Raw genomic sequence first — 22,951 nt, forward strand, 5'->3', positions numbered from 1 at the left:
AAACACTTAAATGTTTTAAAATTACCAGGAAAAATACACCAGAAAATGTAGCCATTATAATAAAGTCATTATAATAAACAACATATTCACTCTAAAGATATATACACTGATCAGCCATAACATTAAAACCACCTACTTGTTTCTACATTCACTGTCCATTTTATCAGCTCCACTTACCATATAGAAGCACTTTGTAGTTCTACAATTACTGACTGTAGTCTATATGTTTCTCTACATGCTTTGTTAGCCCCCTTTCATGCTGTTCTTCAATGGTCAGGACTCTCCCAGGACCACCACAGAGCAGGTATTGTTTAGGTGGTGGATCATTCTCAGCACTGCAGTGACAATGACGTGTATGAGTGGATCAGACACAGCAGCACTGCTGGAGTTTTTAAAATACCGTGTCCACTTACTGTCCACTCTATTAGACACTCTTACCTAGTTGGTCCACCTTGTAGATGTAAAGTCAGAGACGATCGCTCATCTAATGCTGCTGTTTGAGTTGGTCATCTTCTAGACCTTCATCAGTGGTCACAGGATGCTGTTGGCTGGATGTTTTTGGTTGGTGGACTATTCTCAGTCCAGCAGTGACAGTGAGGTGTTTAAAAACTCCATCGGCACTGCTGTGTCTGATCCATTCATATCAGCACAACACACACTAACACACCACCACCATGTCATTGTCACTGCAGTGCTGAGAATGATCCACAACTTAAATAATAACTGTTCTGTAGTGGTCCTGTGGGGGTCCTGACCATTGAAGAACAGGGTGAAAGCAGGCTAAAAAAGTATGCAGAGCAACAGATGGACTACAGTCAGTAATTGTAGAACTACACAGTGCTTCTATATGGTAAGTGGAGCTGATAAAATGGACAGTGAGTGTAAAAACAAGGAGGTGGGTTTAATGTTATGGCTGATCGGTGTATATCCCAGCTTGTTTGAAAGAGGGGGTCAGAGCAAAGTGTTAGCCATTTTTTGCCCACGGGCCTTGAGTTTGGCACATGTGGTTTATGTAAACAATGCACCAATAAAAGATTACACTAGAAAATGCATTGCTGTTGCTACCTCCCTATAAGGATTGGGTATCCTGAAAGGATTACAACAAGAACACAATGTGCAATGCTAGAGAAAGTGGAAAAACACATACAGTAGTTTAGGGCAAAAGCCATAAATTAATCTCTATATAAATGTTACCAGGTTTTTTTTGTTTTTGGAATAGGCACTGCACATCAAAACCAAAACCATTTTCTAACTATGGGGGTGGTTTGGTATTGCTTTTCTGCCTCAGGCTCCTAACAGCTTGAAGTCTTTAAGGCAGCAATTAATTCAGCTTCAGGAAAAATATTGCTGCTAAAAGACGTTCTGCCAGTCTTTTTTTTTAATTCTTTACACATTTTTAAGCAGTCTGAAACAGGACAACCATATTTTTTTCTTTTACATTTTACGCTACAATATTAAGGCATCGCCAAAATGGACGTCTCACATTTAGAACAGACGTCTGTTCCTTATAAACCATCTTTTGTCTGTTTGCTGGTACATTTCCCTTGGTAAACTTTGGACCCTCTGTCTGGATTTATGCCAATAAAACATCTGAAATACTGATTTACCTGACCACGATACACGTTTCCACTGTGTGATGGTCAACCCCAGATGCCTCAGAGCCCAGAGAAGTTGACACCACTTCTGGACATGGTTAACATAAGGCTTCTTTTTTGCACAGTAAAGTCTCAAGTGGCATTTGTGAATGTAACTTCATACTGTAGTGCTTTGCCAAAGTAATCCTCTCTGGATATTCGTGTCCTCTCTATACACTGATCAGCCATAACAATAAAACCACCTCCTTGTTTCTACACTCACTGTTCATTTTATCAGCTCCACTTACCATATAGAAGCACTTTGTAGTTCTACAATTACTGACTGTAGTCCATCTGTTTCTCTGCATGCTTTGTTAACCCCCTTTCATGCTGGTTTTCAATGGTCAGGACTCTCCCAGGACCACTACAGAGCAGGTATTATTTGGGTGTTGAGCGGTGTGTGTTGTGCTGGTATGAGTGAATAAGACTGTCACTGTCACAGCTGGACTGAGAATAGTCCACCAACCAAAAACATCCAGCCAACAGCGCCCTGTGAGCAGTGTCCTGTGACCACTGATAAAGGTCTAGAAGATGATCAACTCAAACAGCAGCAATAGATGAGCGATCGTCTACAAGGTGGACCAATTAGGTAGGAGTGTCTAATAGAGTGGACAGTGAGTGGACATGGTATTTAAAAACTCCAGCAGCGCTGCTGTGTCTGATCCACTCATACCAGCACAACACACACTAACACACCACCACCATGTCATTGTCACTGCAGTGCTGAGAATGATCCACCACCTAAATAATACCTGCTCTGTGGTGGTCCTGTGGGGGTCCTGACCACTGAAGCACAGGGTGAAAGCAGGCTAAAAAAGTATATAGAGGACTACAGTCAGTAATTGTAGAACTACAAAGTGCTTCTATATGGTAAGTGGAGCTGATAAAATGGACAGTGAGTGTAGAAACAAGGTGGTGGTTTTAATGTTATGGCTGATCGGTGTACGGTAAGTGTGTCCAGCATAGACTCTGGGTCCACTGTGGCTCTGATCAGTATAAGTCAATTAATGATTAAGTGTGATGGTTCTAACAGCTATATAGGAAAAAATAGAGTACAAAAGGTTGACATGTACAGATGCTTATATTTAGTATTAATGCACATGCTTAAAATTAATGTTGGTAAGCTTTGTAATTACCACAGCCCACACAAATAAAGTCATGGATTGACATCTATTATCCAGGGGCACCAGGCAATTACTTGGTTTAATTGCTTTTAAGTTTTGCTCTGTGTCTGAGAGAACAGAGGAGCTAAGTAAAAGCTGCGTTGTTCCATACAGAGTGCTCCTAAGGACAGACTAAACACCCGTGGCTTTTTAAAATGAACCACCATGTCCTCAGAAAGCCTTTCCCTGGAAGGGAAATAAGAGCCTTAAAGATGCCATCAAGCTTCCAGAAACGTCATCCTGAAGAGAAAAGCTCGACCAGCCAATAAACAATGCTGAGGTATTTACTACAGCTGTAAAATGCAGCGATGGAATATATTTGAAGGCTGGCTGCATGATAAAATGAAAGCCGGACAGATGATATATGACAAAGAGTAACGGAGTGCTTGTTGAGCTGGGAGTTTTTTCATGCCGTGGTGGGGTCATCAGTTTAAAAAGGAAGCTGTAGATGCTGACCCAAGCACAGTAAAAGCTAGTCTCTCTAACAACAAGACAATAAAGATGGCACTGTGTAAACTGGTTTGCAATATAATATTATATATAACTTTGGAATATAGTGCTGAAGATTAAATCGATACGGTATTGAGGTTATATAGGCTGATCATTATATATTGTGTACGTTTGTCATTTATATATATTTATTCAGTCTCATATAGATCCATTTGCTTTAACTGTTTTATTCTAGTTTAGGACAGAGTAGTTTTGGAGCCGGTCCCAGAAAACTGAGTGCAAGCCATCAACCAATTCCCCTAACCCATACTCTCGTGTTATACTTCACCCAACCTAAAACAGGACAACCAATTTTTTTCTTTTACAGTTGCTAACATATTAGGGGTTCGCCCCAATGGACCATTTCTTTTAAACCATCTTTTGTCTGTTTGTTGGTACATTTCTCTTGGTAAACCTTGGACCCACTGTCTGGTTTTGTGCCAATAAAACATGTCAAATCTGAGAAAACATGGACACAGTATAAACAAATGCAACCAGTTAGAGAAGGGGTGGGCAATTAAATTTTCCAAAGGGCCACATAAGAAAGTGGGACTGTTGTGGAGGGCCGGACCAATAAGGTGAACTTAATTCTGCTCAATATTAATTTTATCTCTTTATAAAAAGCAGTAAATTGTACAGTTCTGATAATCTGTTACTGTTTAGATGTTACAATTAGAAGAAGTAGGCAGAGTAAAAACATCAACATTATTTCACTATTTAATCAACATTTTTTTCAAAAACAAATGTGAACAAAATGTGCAGGTTTTTAAACTTTACACTATTTTGATTGGAGTCTAATTATCTCATTTGCTGTTTTTCAGTCCTTTGTTATTGTTGGATATTGTTATTAAAATCACAAAGCTGGTCCTGACTTCTTCATTTCTGGTTGTGTTATACTTTATAAAAAGTCCATGTTGCTTTTGCAGTTTAGTTAGTGAAGCTTCAGGTGTGACGCTCCGCATCGTTCATGTTCTTGTATTTCTCTGTTTAGTAGTGTAACAGCGATTTAAAGCCTAATTTGTGATCCTTAAACAGCATTACATCTGACTTCAGTAAATAAATACTTCAGAACTATATGTCTTGTTAAAAACTCGACCGTCAATCACACTCAGTTCTGTTCGCTGCACATTACGGTGAAGCCCGATACACTCGCACACAGGTAAATCGAAACTTGAGGAAATTTAAAGACATCGCGCTCCCGTCAAAAACAATCCTGTTATATTGCATGTGTGATGTACATTTATTTACGTCTGATTTTTAATTGCCACGGACCTCATGCGGGCCGGTTGGAGATGTCTCGCGGGCCACATCCGTACAATGCCCAGGTCTGAGTTAGAGTTAGTTAGAATTAGTTAGTGGATAAATAAAGACTGCATCTAGACCAAAATATTTCTAATCCAACTCCTAATTTGGTCCACAGTGGATATGTTGAGTGGTGCAGAATGAGTTCGATAAGAGTCACATCAATTATTTGTGCCTCCATGCTCCCTCTGCCAGCCAAAAATGGCAATGCAGAGGGAGCGTGGAGGCACAAATAATTAGCAGACGCTCTTATCCAGAGCGACTTACAAAAGTGCTTTCACAGTGAACATTACCTTACTCTAGTTTAAGCAGAGAATACAAATCTGCTGAAAACCCTGTTACAACTAAAGGTTTCTAGAGATGACTAGGTCTTGGGTTGGAGATTGATCTTCAGGAATAAGTAACAGCTCTGTCTTGCTGGGATTAAGTTGTAGATGATGAGCTGACATCCATAGTGAGATATCTCGCAGACATGCTGAGACGCGAGCTGACACTGTCTGAAAGAGGAAATGACAGAATGAGTTCAGTATCATCTGCATAGGAGTGGTAAGAGAAGCCATGGGAGGCTATAACCTTACCGAGAGAGTAGGTGTAGATAGAGAATAGAAGCGGGCCAAGTACAGAGCCCTGGGAAACACCAGTTGAGAGAGTGCATGGAGGGAATATAGACCGCCTCCATGACACCTGGTAGGAGCGCCCTTCCAGGTAGGAGGCCATCCATTGCCATGCCGAACCAGTTCCTCCAAGGTTGGAGAGAGTAGACAAGAGGATGCTATGATTCACTGTGTCAAAGGCTGCAGAGAGGTCAAGCAGAATAAGGAACGATGACAGTCTGGCTGCATGAAGCTTATCAGTAACCACCACCACAAGATTCCTTTTGACTGACAGTCCTCTGCACCTCATGCTTCAAGTGGGTTTCGCTTTTACAGAGTCTCCAGTTCCTCTGGTAAATCTGCTTTTCTCTGAGACCTTGATACCAGCCTTGCTTTCTCCAGTTTGCTCCTACTAGTGTGTGATGCCAGCACACTTAGCTTTTTTTGGAACATACCCCATTGTCGCAGTATTTTTGGGCCTCATGACAGGGCCACCCTAGGAGAGTGAATGACATCCCTTTTCCTGAGCGGATCCCGCCTGTAAATCCATGTTATAATCAAGCTGCACCAATTGGTGTGGTTGAGGTGCTGCTTGTGTATTGCCGGTCCCTGCTGGTTTTAAGGGTTCCATAACTTTCCTTTTTTCCAAGAGCTTGCTGGGCAGTTGTAGCCTAGTGGTTAAGGTACTGGACTAGTACTCAAAAGGTCACTGGTTCAAGCCCCACTACTTCCAGGTTGCCACTGTTGGGCCCTTAAGCAAGGCCCTTAACCCTCAATTGCTTAGACAATATACTGTCACAGTACTGTAAGTCGCTTTGGATAAAAGCGTCTGCTAAATACTGAAAATGTAAATGTTGCAGATGGTTGGAGCTTTCTGTCATATGGTGTCAACCAGTTCTCAGTTCTGCACTATGCCTGTTCTATCCACTTTCTCTGCTGCGGGGTGCAGATGTTTATAAATGTAAATATGTTTAAAATGTATTTATTTATTTAAAAGATACTATTTGAAAGGAAAGGTTTATGACCTAAGGGCAACTTACAGTCCACACAAAAAGTAACCAGAGGTGGAGATCCGGAGATCCAACCCGGGTTACCGAAGTTGTGCAGAATCAAACTGCTGTATCACTGTGCCACTTTGTTGCCCTTTGGAGAATGATGAACAGTAATTCTTTTTTTTTATTGCACTGAAATTTATGTGCTATCTAGAACAGGGTGTCAAACACTCAAGCTGCTGTCTAGGTCACAAAATCATTTTTGTGTGTCCTCAAAGTTTCAGAAACTGCAGGGCTGTAAGTGTGTCATTAAGTGTGTCAAAATCATTAAAACACTGTAGCGGTAACCTGCTATACACAGCGCCAGCCACACTTTCTTCATAAAGGCTTAATTTTATTGTTGTAATTAAGAGAGTGGGAATTGCAACTTCATAACTACAAGTGGGTCTAACCTAATTCTATTATCATACAAAATTAACTACGACCACGCACTGGAAGGATCAGTTTTAAGTAATGAATCAAATTAAAACCTATACCTCTCTACTTCTTTTTAGATTACAGTATAATTACTATATTTAAATTCTGAGTACGGGTCAATTTCTGATATTAAACTGATACTGATATCCTCACAGTAACTTAAGCTCAAGACTCAAGCTTCTGTCAAAACTTAACAGTAGTAATATGAGCAGTTCACATGCTTGTTTTATGTGCCTGATTTGTGTCAACAGTCAACATTATATTCATAAAAAATTACTTAGATTAGTAGTGTATCAGTATGAGATTGGTGCACCAAAGGGATCTAGAAAAAAAGAATGTGTAGTTTCTTCCCTTGCATTTTTCTTACAGTATCTCTTACCTGTTGTAAAGCTGTCATCTGAATGTGGTAGATCTGTATAAAGTTAAGCATTGCTGAATGTTTCACACACAGAGTTTGCCCTAACAAAATCTTCATGCACCTGCTTTAAAAAAAGCAGAACACATACACTATATTGCCAAAAGTATTCGCTTATCTGCCTTCACACGCATATGAACTTGAGTGACATCCCATTCTTAATCCATAGGGTTTAATATGATGTCGGCCCACCCTTTGCAGCTATAACAGCTTCAACTCTTCTGGGAAGGCTTTCCACAAGGTTTAGGAGTGTGTTTATGGGAATTTTTGACCATTCTTCCAGAAGCGCATTTGTGAGGTCAGACACTGATGTTGGACGAGAAGGCCTGGCTCGCAGTCTCCGCTCAGAAACTGTCAAAGAGGAACTGTGATATGTAGAAGGAGACCCACCAGGAACAAATTAACATTAAGTAAGTACAGAGGACAATTTTATGTCAATTAAAAGGACCAAATCAATCATCTGCGTCTCCGTGCCCCCAGTGCTGGCCAATAATGGTAATGCAGAAGGACACAACTCCAAAGTGGCTCACTGGCGAACTTATTTAGCAGCTGAGCCATGTTGCTGTTTCTTGTTGCAAATTGTCTTTAAATTTGATAAAAGCTTTAAACTGAATTCCCTAAGCTAATGACATTATAGCATGCTAAAATGTTTATCTAATCATTAAAATGTATCTACTTAAAATTACCAATAAACAGGAAAAAATAGCTGTGACCTCATCTGCTTCTCAGGTCCCAGTGTTAAGGAACACTGCATTAAAGACTGCAATGTCTTTATTGTTTTTACACCTGTAATGTGTATAACGTATCAGATATTTGTACACATGCTGCTGTGATGTAGTGAACCTGCTGAGCTCTAACTGCGCTGCTGTGTGTTTATAAAAAGGAGCTGAAACAAGGTGTCCGCTGTGTGAGCAGCAGTCAGTCCAAGATGCTGATTCGTGATGCTCAGTCGCACATGCTTTCCTCTACGATGTGGCTTTGCCACGCCCATCACCACCTGCCAAGAAGTTGTCAGACCCAGTAGGTGCTCGGGTGCGTCACCATGCTTAATCACCAGAATGTAGTTGATATTGGCTTCTACCACTGTGTGTGTCTTAAAAACTGGCTGACAACTACAAAAGGTTTGTGTTTGCTTTTACAATGGTAATGTGTCACACACTGTAGGAGTCGAAGTGCATCTGTGCCTCTGTGTGGAATAATTTATATTTGAAATAAGATGGAGCATTGACTTTCTTGGACTGTGTATTATTATACACTGATCAGCCATAACATTAAAACCACCTCCTTGTTTCTACACTCACTGTCCATTTTATCAGCTCCACTTACCATATAGGAGCACTTTGTAGTTCTACAATTATTGACTGTAGTCCATCTGTTTCTCTACATACCTTCTTAGCCTGCTTTCACTCTGATCTTCACAGGACCACTACAGAGCAGGTATTATTTGGGTGGTGGATCATTCTCAGCACTGCAGTGACAATGACATGGTGGTGGTGTGTTAGTGTGTGTTGTGCTGGTATGAGTGGATTAGACACAGCAGCTTTGCTGGAGTTTTTAAATACCGTGTTCACTCACTGTCCGCTCTATTAGACACTCCTACCTAGTTGATCCACCTTGTAGATGTAAAGTCAGAGACGATCGCTCATCTATTGCTGCTGTTTGAGTTGGTCATCTTCTAGACCTTCATCAGTGGTCACAGGACGCTGCCTACGGGTCGCTGTTGCCTGGATATTTTTGGTTGATGGACTATTCTCAGTCCAGCAGTGACAGTGAGGTGTTTAAAAACTCCATCAGCATTGCTGTGTCTTATCTGCTCATACCAGCACAACACACACAAACACACCACCACCATGTTAGTGTCACTGCAGTGCTGAGAATGATCCACCACCTAAATAATACCTGCTCTGTAGGTCCTGTGGGGGTCCTGACCATTGAAGAATAGCATGAAAGAGGGCTAACAAAGCATGCAGAGAAACAGATGGACTACAGTCAATAATTGTAGAACTACAAAGTGCTTCTATATGGTAAGTGGAGCTGATAAAATGAACAGTGAGTGTAGAAACAAGGAGGTGGTTTTAATGTTAATTAATTTAATGTTTAATGCCTATTGCAGCTTTTCAATGGGCGCAAGGCACACAGTAACACCCTGGATGGGGCACCAGTCCATCGCAGGGCAGACACACACACACACACACACACATACACCCATTCACCTATATGGCAATTCAGTGTCTCCAATTAACTTGACTGCATGTTTTTGGACTGTGGGAGGAAACCAGAGCTCTCGGAGGAAACCCACGCAGACACGGGGAGAACATGCCGCACAGAAAGGACCCAGACCACCCCGCCTGGGGATCGAACCCAGGACCTTCTTGCTGCGAGGTGACAGTGCTACCCACTGAGCCACCGTGCCGCCCAGAGGACCATTAAATTAAATTACCTTTATTTAACCAGGAAATAATCTCACTGCGATTTATAATCTCATTTACAGGAGAGTCCTGGCCAAGATAAGCAGCAGCGCAATACATTGTTTCCACAAGACAAACAACATATGACAAACATGAATAATTTAATAATCATTCAAAACCAGTCAAAGTGCCCATGCTAACCCCTGTCCACCAACGGAAGCACCTACAATTGGCATTCACACATCATAACTGGACAGGAGAATAGAAGGTCACCTGGTCCAATTTATCCTATTTTCTCTTATATCATGTGGACAGCTGGTCATGTGTGTGTCATTTATTATGGAAAATAATGGCATAAAGATACACTTTAGGAAGGGTGGCCACATTCATAGTCACAAAAAGGAGGACATTACACCCCAAAATGAGGACGTCATACCAGGAACAGGGGGACATAATACTGCAACACAGAATGAAACCATAACCCATATAACAGAGTTTTTGACCAATTTAAGCTACAATTCTATTACAAATTACTGTTTTACTCACCATGTTGTGTCTACTTTTGATATTTAAGTTCCTCGCTGCCTCCAAAAGTTTACTAATTGACTCAAGTAGAGGTGTATGCAGAACAGAGCGGGCGAAATTCAACCACCCAATCACAGACTAGCATTTAGAGGGCGGACCTTTTGCGATTGGCCAGTGATGGGCGAGCCACGATAGGTAGCACTATAAGCAGTCAAATGAGGCTGTGAAACCAATGAAATACAAAGCATTTGTTTTGACATGTACCTGAGCCAATGACAGATAATATTGATCATAAATGTAACCAGTTCACTCCAAAAGGAGGATGTTTAAGTGTCCGTCCTAGCGTTGCATGGGCGGAGGACTGGCAGCTGAAAAACCGGACTGTCCGACCTAAAGCCGGACGGCTGGCCACCCTACCACCAACGGAAGCACCTACAAATGGCATTCACACATCATAACTGGACAGGAGAATAGAAGGTCACCTGGTCCAATTTATCCTATTTTCTCTTATATCATGTGGACAGCTGGTCATGTGTGTGTCATTTATTATGGAAAATAATGGCATAAAGATACACTTTAGGTAGGGTGGCCACATTCATAGTCACAAAAAGGAGGACATTACACCATATTGATCTCATTTTCTCCTATATCATGTGGACAGCTGGTCATGTGTGTGTCATTTATTCTGGAAAATAATGGCATAAGGATACACTTTAGGACAATCCACGTCATATCTGGGTCATAATGTTTTGGCTAATCAGTATATGTATAAAGAAAATTGGAAAAAAAAAAAAGGTTATTTCTGTCCTGTTATTTATTGTTTGCTTTGATAATTAACTGTGTAATTTATTTATTGTTTTAGCTTCCTATAATTATACACTGGATACTGCAATAATTAATAGAAATGTTCCTGCTTTTGGACGTTGTTATATGAGCTGCTAACTATGCTAATACCGACATAAATAATAAACGTGGGATGGTTGGTTAATAAAGACGTAGGTTGAACAGTTTAATGGTGGAAAAGTGCCATCTGCTGTATATGAGTGGTACTGCATCCCATTATGCTAAATGAACACGGACGGTAACAATGTATTTACCATTTAAAATCAGGTACTGTTAGCTTTTGGCTTTTACACTGTAGGCTCTAAAGGTGTTTGAACACTTTATCATTACCTTTATGAACATTCTATTTCAATAAAACCATGGGTATTAAGTGGAGTGGGATCCCCCTGGCCTGCTAGCTATCTGCTAATTTGAAGCTCCCAGATCTTTAACATTTAATTTTAAATATTGATTCAATTTAAAGTACTGAATACTTTGTTAGTGTTGAACCACTGTTGTTTTATTTTAATATACTTTGAGTACAGTGGCGGCTGCTGGTCTTTCAAAGAGGGGAAGCTCATTGTCGGCTTACATCATAAAATTTGTCAATTTATTTATACATAAATTCTGCCCTCCGTTCCTTTTCAAGAAAATGGCCTGTGATCCTATCGTACCAAGTAGGCGTCTTTTCCAGGGAATTGACCAGTATCCTCTCAATGGCCAGCAAATAGCTGTCAATCAAAACAGGATTCAGCCTTTCGACTGATCCTCCAATCAGCTCCATTCACCCCCAGAGACGCTCAGCGTCCGGGGGCGGGACAAAATCGTGGCATTTATCCAATGACCGGCGAGTTTCGAAGCAATGAAAAAAAACCCTTCCATGCAGTCCCGTTGAAGTGAATAGACGCTCAGCTTCTGCGGGCAAATGCATTGACGCTACGGGAATGTATGAGAAGTTCGAGTCAGTCGATTTGTGATAAGTAGCTGATTCTGAACGAACTCGTCTTCGAGATGAACGTGTTCTAACGCATTTGTAGTCAATGAAATGTTAACACAACTGTACATATTTGACCATTTAATTTTTGACATTTTAGGGGAAGCTGAGCTTCCCTTGCAGTCTTAGAGAAATCGCCACTGTATGAGTATACTTTAAATGTACACATATATATTTATTTATTAGGATTTTACCGTAATGTTTTACACACTTTTGGTTACATTCAGGATAGAACAGGTTAACAGTTACTGGTTACACAAGATTCATTAGTTGAAGGTCAATGTTAAACACAGACATGGACAATTTTGTGTCTTCGATTGACCTCACTTGTATGTCTTTGGACTGTGGGAGGAAACCAGAGCTCTCGGAGAAAACCCACACAGACACGGGGAGAACATGCAAACTCCACACAGAAAAGTCGAGCAAGACTAGTGGCTCGGAGGTTGCGTGGTACAGAGCAGGGTTTGATTCATTTTACCAAGTTTGGGCTTTGACAATTACCAAGACGATGGTTCCAAAAATAAAGCTAAAATCATTTAGCACTGTTTTTAAAGGAGGCGAATTTGCATCACCTTGTGAAAAACAATCTTCCACCTATACCTTTATTTTAACAGGGTTTTAGCAGATTTGTATCCTTGTCTACTTAAACTAGAGTAGGGAAGTGCTAATTGTGGTAGCACTTTTGTACGTCACTTGCATAAAATTGTCTGCTAAATGCTGAAAGTATAAATGTAAATGCAAATTAATCCTGTTAAATATTTATAAGGGGTTATTATAGGGACCCTTGTAACCATAACTCTGCAAAAAGCATAAATACTTCTAATAGTGCTTTATTAGTGAATCAGAAGTCCATGCATACAACTTACAAACATTGTGCATAAGGAATAATAATGCCTTATTTACTCAATTCTTTGTACCTAGACACAATTGTTAAGTATTCTGCCTCCTGGCATGGTTTTTAAGAGAAAGAAACTGAAGTATAAAGCAGGCCAAACTCCAGACAGACTGTAACCTTTGAGCTGTGCAGCTGTTTTCAACTACCGGTCTAAATGAATTACCTGGATTTAATTGTGTTGTTTCTTATCAAAGCACTTAAATAGACTATTCATTTAAAATAGACTTGCTCTGGTTAATATTCTATTGTTTTTATCATACGACTGAGAAAACAGCATCTGAAAAACACAAAGCTGGGCTACCTGAGTTAAATGTGGTAAAAAGTTAAATGGCTAGCATCTTATGATATTACAGTTGCAAGGAAAACACACCATTTACTTGTTACCAGTATCCACTAAAGCCAAAATATACCCCATGTTCCTCTAAGTAAAAAACAGTTTGGAATCCCTTAAAAAGGCTCAGTGGCCTATCATGGCCTAATATGCAAATAATTTAAGGATATCACTGTGGAATCTAGACTACGGAACTACAGAAGCTGTGTGAAAACGGTGGCTCGGTGGGTAGCACTGTCGCCTCACAGCAAGAAGGTCCTGGCTTCGATCGCCAGGCGGGGCGGTCCGGGTCCTTTCTGTGCGGAGTTTGCATGTTCTCCCCATGTCTGTGTGCGTTTACTCCGGGAGCTCTGGTTTCCTCCCACAGTCCAAAGACATGCAGTCAAGTTAAGTGGAGACGCTGAATTGCCCTACAGGTGAATTGGTGCGTGTGTATGTGTGTCTGCCCTGCGATGGACTGGCGCCCCGTCCAGGATGTTACTGTGTGCCTTGCACCCATTAAAAAGCTGGGATAGGCTCCAGCACCCCGCGACCCTAATTGGATAAGCGATTAAGAAAGTGTGTGAGTGAGAACTGTTCACCCTATTATATAAAGTTTAACCAAGAAGGTGCCAAAGCAATCTGTGATCAGGAGTCCAACAAAGCATAATTGCCACTTCTTGTCCATTTCAGACATCTGCTTGTTCTCCTTCAAGCATTGCTATGCCAAGCACATCGCTATGCTCCATTCCTGCAACTTTTCATGGTCCCTTACAGCCTGTACCTTAAGTTAAGCCTTAATCCATATGCTGTGTGCTGACTGTAACTTAAAACGTGCATACCCTTTGTTCTATTGGAAAAGCTTGGCATTCAAGACATGTACAAACAACAGTAAAGTATATGATTACACACATAAAGACTTAAAAAAAGATGATGTTACCCTGTGGGACATTTTTGAAAGACTTCATAGTACTTTTCTTTAAAAGGCAAGCTCTGAGCAGGCCTGGGGACATTTCGTTTGTGCCATAGCATTCCTTCAACCTCCGCCATCTGATCCTTGGTTCTGCCCTCACTCTCTTCCTTTGATTCATATCTAAAGACATCCTACACACCACTTACGTTTACAGCATTTAGCAGACACTTTTATCCAAAGCACCTTACAATTATCAACAAATACAATTTAAGCATTTGAGGGTTAAGGGCTTTGCTCAGGAGCCCAACATTGGCAAGTTGGGGGCTAGAACCAGCAACCTTCTGATTACTAATCCAGTACCTTAACCACAGAGCTACCACTGCCCATCTGATGCTGTCTAACTACACTAACCCCTACACTTGCAAAATCTACCACCATCTGCCCCTCCTTTCTCCTGTCCTTAAAACCATATCCATCCAACTCCTCCTCATCCTATACTGAAGTCAGCTTCAATTACACCTTCACATTACACCTTTCCAGTTACACCTTCCCAATTTCTTCCATCTACACCATGGTAGAACAGTTTAAAAAGACCTCTGATGCTGCTAGCTTTCCTTTCCTTTCACTTGGTCTCTTTTACAGGTTTTATGTCAACGCGTCTTCCCTCTATCATATCAGCTAGTTCTCTCTCTTTACAAGTCGAAGCACTCAAGTTCAGTTTTTCTACTCTCACCTCCACCTTTCTCCCCTTTAAAGATTATTCAATGCATACTGGAGCCTTACACTGAAACAGAACTGCCATGTGTGCTAGCAGGATTCAGAAAAGACAGAGGAACTTGACATATCATCGCAGATGTACACTGGATTATAGAAAAAGCCAATGAATTCCACAAGAAAGTCAACATGTGCTTCAGTAATTACAGCAAAGCTTTTGACTGTGTTTACCATACAGAATTATTCTCAGTAAGATGGGAATACTGGTCAAGGAGGCCACACTGATGACAGAAAACAGACTGGCAATTTGCACATTTGCAAAGGATTTAGACAAGCCTGCATTCTGTCACTATATTATACCATATTCCTGTTCATCATAACCATATAATGAAAGAAGCAGGGCTGGAGGAAGATGATCAAGTATTCAGGATTGGTGGAAGAAACATTAAACATTCGATATGTGAATGATACAACATTTATAGCAAAAAAGCATGGAGACCTGGAGGCCCTTTGAGGAAAGTTAAAGAAATTTAAAGTGAAAAGGAATTTAGCACAATATGCTCAATATAAGAAGACAAAAGTCATGACAACCAATAATTCTAACACCAGTAACTTTACCACTGATGGAGAAGATGTCAAAGTGGTGACATTTTGCCTACTTGGATCAATTAATAACAGCAAAAGATTCGGCAGGAGTATAGCGTATAGCCACATATAGCGCTTTTCCATCAAAAGAACTCTTGGTTTTTGAACCGGTTCTGTTCGGGTTTCTTCAAACCTTGGTGTTTTTTAGAGAACCGACCCGCGTTTCCACCAGTTTTTGAGAACCAAGCCTGCGTCATCAGCGGTGGCCATTGTGCAATGAAAGTAAAGAGTAGTAACAAGGTACGAAGCATGTAAATTACCTGTGTGCATTTGTGCTGTTGTTTTTTATGCAAAAAGCATCGCTCAGCTATAAGTGATAAGAAGACGTAGATGTGTTTTTCGCTATTGTTGCTTTCTTTAGTGCATTCACGTGAGAAGCGTTTTGAGCTTCGATCTCACCACGACCCTTGGCGCAAATAGCCGATAACTACTGTAGTTTTCACGACACGAACGTTTGTGTGTAATAACCATCAAACCCACTCTAAAATACAATAGATACATTATATACTGTATATACTGTATTTACTTCATGTGTGGTGGTTCTGCAGCTCGTGTTCTGAGAATCGACTTCACGGAAGAGTCAAAAAAGCTTAACGTGGCTGAATGTACTAAAAGTATGACACAGGAACACTAAACTTCTCTCCATTATTACTTTTTATTAGTGCTCTGTACTGGTGAAATTCATCAGTCGTTGTTTTAGAACAACAAGCCACGTTAAGCTTTATTTTTCACGTTAAGCGTTTTTCGTACTGCCTGGGTCGCTTTTACCACGTCATATCATGAACTTTGTCTTATTCGTCTCATGGATCAGAATTCAATCAGGTAAACTTTAAAAGATGGAATTGCAGCGTCAAGCAGCTTCTCATGTGAAAGCGCCCAAACCTCTACACTTTGACACGCCCACAGATGATGTCACAGTTCACGCAAAAAAACAAGTATTCCGTGGTGCCAGTTTTCTGTCTGAAACCTCTTTTCTCGGTGGAAACATGCAGAACCGGTTCAAAATCAAGTTTGCGAATCGAAGTGGTCCACGTCGGTGGAAAAAGGTAATACTGGCACTTGGTAGAACTGTCCAGTAGAACTGTCCATGAATGAGAAAGCTGGACAATAGAAACCCCAGGACAGTAAGGATATTAAAGCCTTCGAACTTTGGTGCTGGTAAGGACTTTTGAGAGTACCTTGGAAAGCAAAGAAGACAAACAACTGGATCCTTGCCCGAATTAAACCTCTCAGTTACAGCCCATAATAGACACATTATGAGAAGAACCAGTCATGGAAAATTTAGTTCATTCCTGGATGAACTGAAGAGGATGGCCACCAACAAGATAGATGGATACAATTAGAGAAAGAATGAATGCCTTAATGAAGCCATTAAGGATAGTGGTGGTAAATTCGTTTCATTTTATGGACTCAGGTTAATCTGAGTCACTCAGTAATGTGATCCGGTTCACTTGAGTCACTTATACTGACATCTTGATTGCGATTGATTTACTGCATGAAAATGCATCCAAATATCACTTGTCTTCCGTGCACTCACCTTCTGTAAATAAATCCTTCTCTCTTAATTCTCCTGGCACCTCACACTTCTCTTGTCAGTGACAAGTTGACACTTTTTTTCTAAGTGGAATCTTGATCATGGGGGAGAGGGGGGTGGACTCACCTACCAATCAGATGGGTATATTAATGGGTCAAGGGTTAAAGGGGGATGGTGAACAACAAATTGCCATGATAACTTCACCCAGTCAGGCAATAAATTATCATGGGGGCTATGATACTCCTTAAGTGGTACAGTACTAAAGTAGCCTGTAAGCATTTGCATTTTAATAATAATAATAATTAGTTATATTAGATATACTGTATATACATGTTGTTGTTTTGCTTACAAGAAAATATACTGCATTACTAATCTATACCATAACTAATGATAATAACAATAATAATAGCATGTGCATAAAATCAGCCACATAACAAACACCAGTGTGTTTAACCGCTTGTTTATTAAAATATTTAACTTATTACTTAGATTCACAGACTGGAGTGAAGCTGGTTCAGTCAAATCATCTTGAGTCCGCGGTGTTTCCAGTGAGTCTGCTCACCTGCCTTGTGTACTTAACAGCAGCCAGTCAGAGGAGTCATAGGATCCGGGTTAATTGAGGTTTCAGACTCGTGATTCCTGATTCAGTACAAAGATTCGAATCATTAACCCGGGTGATTCAGGAATTCCCAGCTCTAATTAAGGAGCCTGAAGACCCAAACAGATGCCAAAACGTTGTCCTTATTATACATATTTAAATATAAGTAGTTATTCCCATCTTACTCCAAAATGCACCTTACAGGCTGAATACCCACTAATATTTCGTATTACTGTCAGCAATGAAATTAATAAGAAAATCTGCTCGATACACTGAAATTCTACATTTTAAATACTTATTTTTAATCAACTGTATGGTCCAAAAAAATATGTTAATATTCTTCAAAGGTAATTCAAGGAGAGAAGTGTTTTGGTTTACTCATTTTTCACAATCAAATCTTGACACATTTTAGGAAAATAAAACAAATGAAAGATGATAATAGCTGCAGACTGCAGTATAATTATTTATAATGACAGCTATGTTTATAAAGCTGTAATGGCCGTGTATAACAAATTTCCCAGATCTACGAGAGCTGTAATAGCCTGTGTAAAAATTTGCATAGGCAGAAAGTAAGGATTGAATCATTTACTAAGGATAATGTCACATAAATGATGTCAGAAATGCATCTTTAAAATGACAAAAATATAATTTAGTCCCCAAACCATCAAAGGACAATTTATAGGAATTATGGCCATAGTTAGTATGATACATACAGTAAGCATGTATTGATATTGATATTGACCCCTTTAAATTTTTCACTCTTTGTTTCATTGCAGCCAATTGGTAAGATCAAAAAAGTTCTTTTTTTTGCTCATTAATGTACACTCTGCACCCCATCTTGACAGAAAAAAACAGAAATGTAGATATTTTTGCTAATTTATTAAACAAGAAAAACTGAAATATCACATGGTCATAAGTATTCAGACCCTTTGCTCAGTATTGAGTAGAGGCACCCTTTTGAGCTAGTACAGCCATGAGTCTTTTTGGGAATGATGCAACAAGTTTTTCACACCTGGATTTGGGGATCCTCTGCCATTCTTCCTTGCAGATGCTCTCCAGTTCCCTCAGGTTGGATGGTGAACGTTGGTGGACAGCCATTTTCAAGTCTCTCCAGAGATGCTCAATTGGGTTTAGGTCAGGGCTCTGGCTGGGCCAGTCAAGAATGGTCACAGAGTTGTTCTGAAGCCACTGCTTTGTTATTTTAGCTGTGTGCTTAGGGTCATTGTCTTGTTGGAAGGTGAACCTTCGGCCCAGTCTGAGGTCCAGAGCACTCTGGAAGAGGTTTTCCTCCAGGATATCTCTGTACTTGGCCGCATTCATCTTTCCTTCAATTGCAACCAGTCGTCCTGTCCCTGCAGCTGAAAAACACCCCCATAGCATGATGCTGCCACCACCATGTTTCACTGTTGGGATTGTATTTGGCAGGTGATGAGCAGTGCCTGGTTTTTTCCACACATACCGCTTAGAATTAACACCAAAAAGTTCAATCTTCGTCTCATCAGACCATAGAATCTTCTTTCTCATAGTCTGGGAGTCCTTCATGTGTTTTTTTGCAAACTGTATGCGGGCTTTCATATGTCTTTCATATGTCTCCCTACTGCATCTCTGGAGCTCAGCCACAGTGATCTTGGGGTTCTTCTTTACCTCTCTCACCAAGGCTCTTCTCCCACGATTGCTTAGTTTGGCTGGACGGCCAGGTCGAGGAAGAGTTGTGGTCGTCCCAAACTTCTTCCATTTAAGGATTATGGAGGCCACTGTGCTCTTAGGAACCTTGAGTTCTGCAGAAATTCTTTTGTAACCTTGGCCAGATCTGTGCCTTGCCACAATTCTGTCTCTGAGCTCCTTGGGCAGTTCCTTAGACCTCATGATTCTCATGTGCTCTGACATGCACTGTGAGCTGTGTGGTCTTATATAGACAGGTGTGTGCCTTTCCTAATCAAGTCCAATCAGTTTAATTAAACACAGCTGGACTCCAATGAAGGACAGCATGTGAGTTAAATATGAGTGTCACAGCAAAGGGTCTGAATACTTATGACCATGTGATATTTCAGTTTTTCTTGTTTAATAAATTAGCAAAAATATCTACATTTCTGTTTTTTTTCTGTCAAGATGGGGTGCAGAGTGTACATTAATGAGCAAAAAAAAGAACTTTTTTGATCTTACCAATTGGCTGCAATGAAACAAAGAGTGAAAAATTTAAAGAGGTCTGAATACTTTCCGTACCCACTGTACATGGGTTGATCAGAAAGTAGTCCAGAAAGTGGGAACCCGAAGTGAAATGAGAAAGCAAAGGAGGTTAAGCCAGTTTTGTTGTCTGCTTACATTTAAGTACACTACTTACAGTGGTGTGAAAAAGTAATTGGCCACTTCTTTATTGCCTCTGTTGTTATACATATTTGATTAGATCAACAACAAAAATGCTATTACACTGTTACCTCACAGCAAGAAGCTTCTGGGTTTCCTCCCACAGTCCAAAGAATGCAAGTGAGGTGAATTAGAGACACTAAATTGTCCATGACTGTGTTTGACATTAATCTTGTGAACTAATGAACCTTGTGTAATGAGTAACTACCGTTCCTGTCATGAATGTAACCAAAGTGTAAAACATCACATTAAAATCCTGATAAACAAACAAACAAATGCTATTACACAAAGTACTACTACAAACGTATGTACTAATAGGTGTTTCTAATTCTTAAAATTAAAACAGGTTTTGGGATTTTAGCCATGAAGTGTATTTAATCCAGGTATGGCTGTGTAGCTTTGGGCCTTGAAAGATACATAATGACATAATAGGCCCTAGAATTGATACCATACCGCCACACCAGTACATCAGTACTTCATGGACTCATGTTTCCTTGCCAACCCTGACCATTCTCCAAGATAATCCAAAAGAAACAGATCTTTCTGACAAAGCAACATAATTACTCGATGATTAAACCATTAACTAACAAGCATATAGTCTTCCATGAAAAAATAAATCACTTCACAGAGCTTCATGTCATCATTTATTGTCTGTTTTACCACCGCTTTATCCTGGTCAGAGTTGTGTTGGATCTTCATCGGGCAAAGGGCAGAAAACACTCACCAGTCCTTCAAAGGGCAAACACACACAAACACACCCACACACACTTATTTAGGGCAAATTTTAGTAACTTAATTTGGCCTGACTGCATGTCTTTGGACTTGTGGGAAGAAACTGGTGCACCTGGAGGAAACCCACAGGGATACATGGAGAGCATGCACACTATACATAGAAAGGACCCTGTCCGCTTGGCCGAGTAATCAAAACCAGGACCTTCTTGTTGTGAGGCTACCCACCGAGCCACCATTCCACCCCTTACAAACCCTGTTTGTCAAATGTATTTTGAGTATATACAGTATAAGGTAATTCTAAATGTGATGGCTGCACAGGTTCCAAAAAAAAAATTGGGACAGAGGCATGTTTGCCACCACTGCATCATATTTCCTTTTCTAATCATTTTGAACTGAGTTCAGTCATTGTTATAGTTGTGAAAGTGATTTTTTGCTTGATTTAACACATCAGCTGCATACAATTCTGGGATCTTCACTGTTGTATATTGTGCTGTATAATGCGCCACACATTCTCAGTAGGAGACAGGTCTGTGGAGACGTGACCAGAGAGCCTCTTGTTTTACACAAACCATAGATTTTGACTAACAACAGTTTGTTAGGTTCTGTAAAATGTATATAAACTAGTTTTAATTATCATACTCCGGTACAAGGGGGGGAATATGATATGGCAGAACAAATGCACATACAGTATAGCAGCAAGCACATCCAATGCCTGCTCCACACAAGTATATAGTATAAAGAGTTGGGAAGATGCCAGGCAGGTTGAGAGGCTGCCAGGTGACCAGTTAGTGTTGAAGTGGGGGTTTGATGTCCTCGTCAGCCTATATTTATCTGACAGACAGCTGTGTCCTTATGACACTCTCTCACTAGATGATAACAGCTGTGAGCATGTGCTTAAATACAAAGCTATAAAGTGCACAGCACCATGTCCACTTCCAAGGTGCCCTTTCACCTTCAATGAAATTCCTCATCACAGTTTTAATGCAGTCTTCTCTGTGAAAAATTGCTGCAATTAAAAGAGGGACAGACTCATGCAGACCAAATAGTAAATAATATCTACAGGCATGTTTTTTACCACACACACAAACATTGAATTGAATTTTCATATTCCAAGACTTTATCCTGATCAGAATTGCACGGGGTAAGGTTTCCCCAAAATCACTGGGTGCTATGCAGTAACACACAGAGCCTTGGCTATCCATGCCCCCACCAGATATAGCCAATCATGTCTGTATGTAGATACCTATTGGCCTATTGGACAGCACTGCTGGTGATTAGAACCTTGGATCCAAGTGGTAGTGGGCTACCTTAATCTATTACTGTGCCACCCAAGCACCCTAAGATTGGATGATAATTGCCCACGAATTTCATAATTTTATAATATTTGGTATAACCATATATAATTAGAGTATAATTAATAAAGTTTTAACATTAGCTTCTATCGAATAAGCTGAATCCACCCAAGCGTTTCTTTGTTTATTAGGATTTTAACGTCATGTTTTACACTTTGGTTACATTCATGACAGGAACGGTAGTTACTCATTACACAATGTTCATCAGTTCACAAGGTTATATCACACAGTCATGGACAATTTAGTATCTCTAATTCACCTGACTGCATGTCTTTGGACTGTGGGAGGAAACCGGAGCACCCAGAGGAAACCCACGCAGACACGGGGAGAACATGCAAACTCCACACAGAAAGGACACGGACCGCCCCACCTAGAGATGGAACCCAGGACCTTCTTGCTGTGAGGCAACAGAGCTACCCACCTAGGCACCGTACTACCCCCCACCCAAGCGTCATCCTTTGCTTCAAATAAATAAGTAAGTCAATAAAATAAAAAATATTAAGACCGAAGGAAATGGGACTTTTTGTAGGAATGACAAGGCTGATTTCACAGATGTTTACATGATTTTTAGTAGTGCTAAATACTGAGATATTCTGAAATGTATGTATTTTCCATAGATGAATCTTTTTACTGAACCTATGCCGATTGTATGATTTGGATTTCAAGCTTGCCAGATGAACAGTTTTCTTTTTGCACTATAGGCAGTCAATACATCCAGGTTTGTATATAATAGGCCTAACTAAACATTTCATGTTGAGTTATTGCATGCATTTAGTAAAACATGCATTCTTTGAGGAATCGATATGGATTTTTGCTGAAAGTTGGTTCGCTCAAAGCTTCACACTACAGCCCTGATCATAGAATAGAATGCCTTGGTCATACTGTATATACACCAATCAGCCATAACATTAAAACCACTGCCTTGTTTTTACACTTACTGTCCATTTTATTATCTCCACTTACCATATAGAAGCACTTTGTAGTTATACAATTACTGACTGTAGTCCATTTGTTTCTCTACATAGCTTTTTAGCTTGCTTTCACCCTGTTCTTCAATGGTCAGGACTCCCACAGGACCAC

This window comes from Trichomycterus rosablanca, chromosome 1 (assembly GCF_030014385.1).
Source record: "Trichomycterus rosablanca isolate fTriRos1 chromosome 1, fTriRos1.hap1, whole genome shotgun sequence".
Taxonomy (NCBI): domain Eukaryota; kingdom Metazoa; phylum Chordata; class Actinopteri; order Siluriformes; family Trichomycteridae; genus Trichomycterus; species Trichomycterus rosablanca.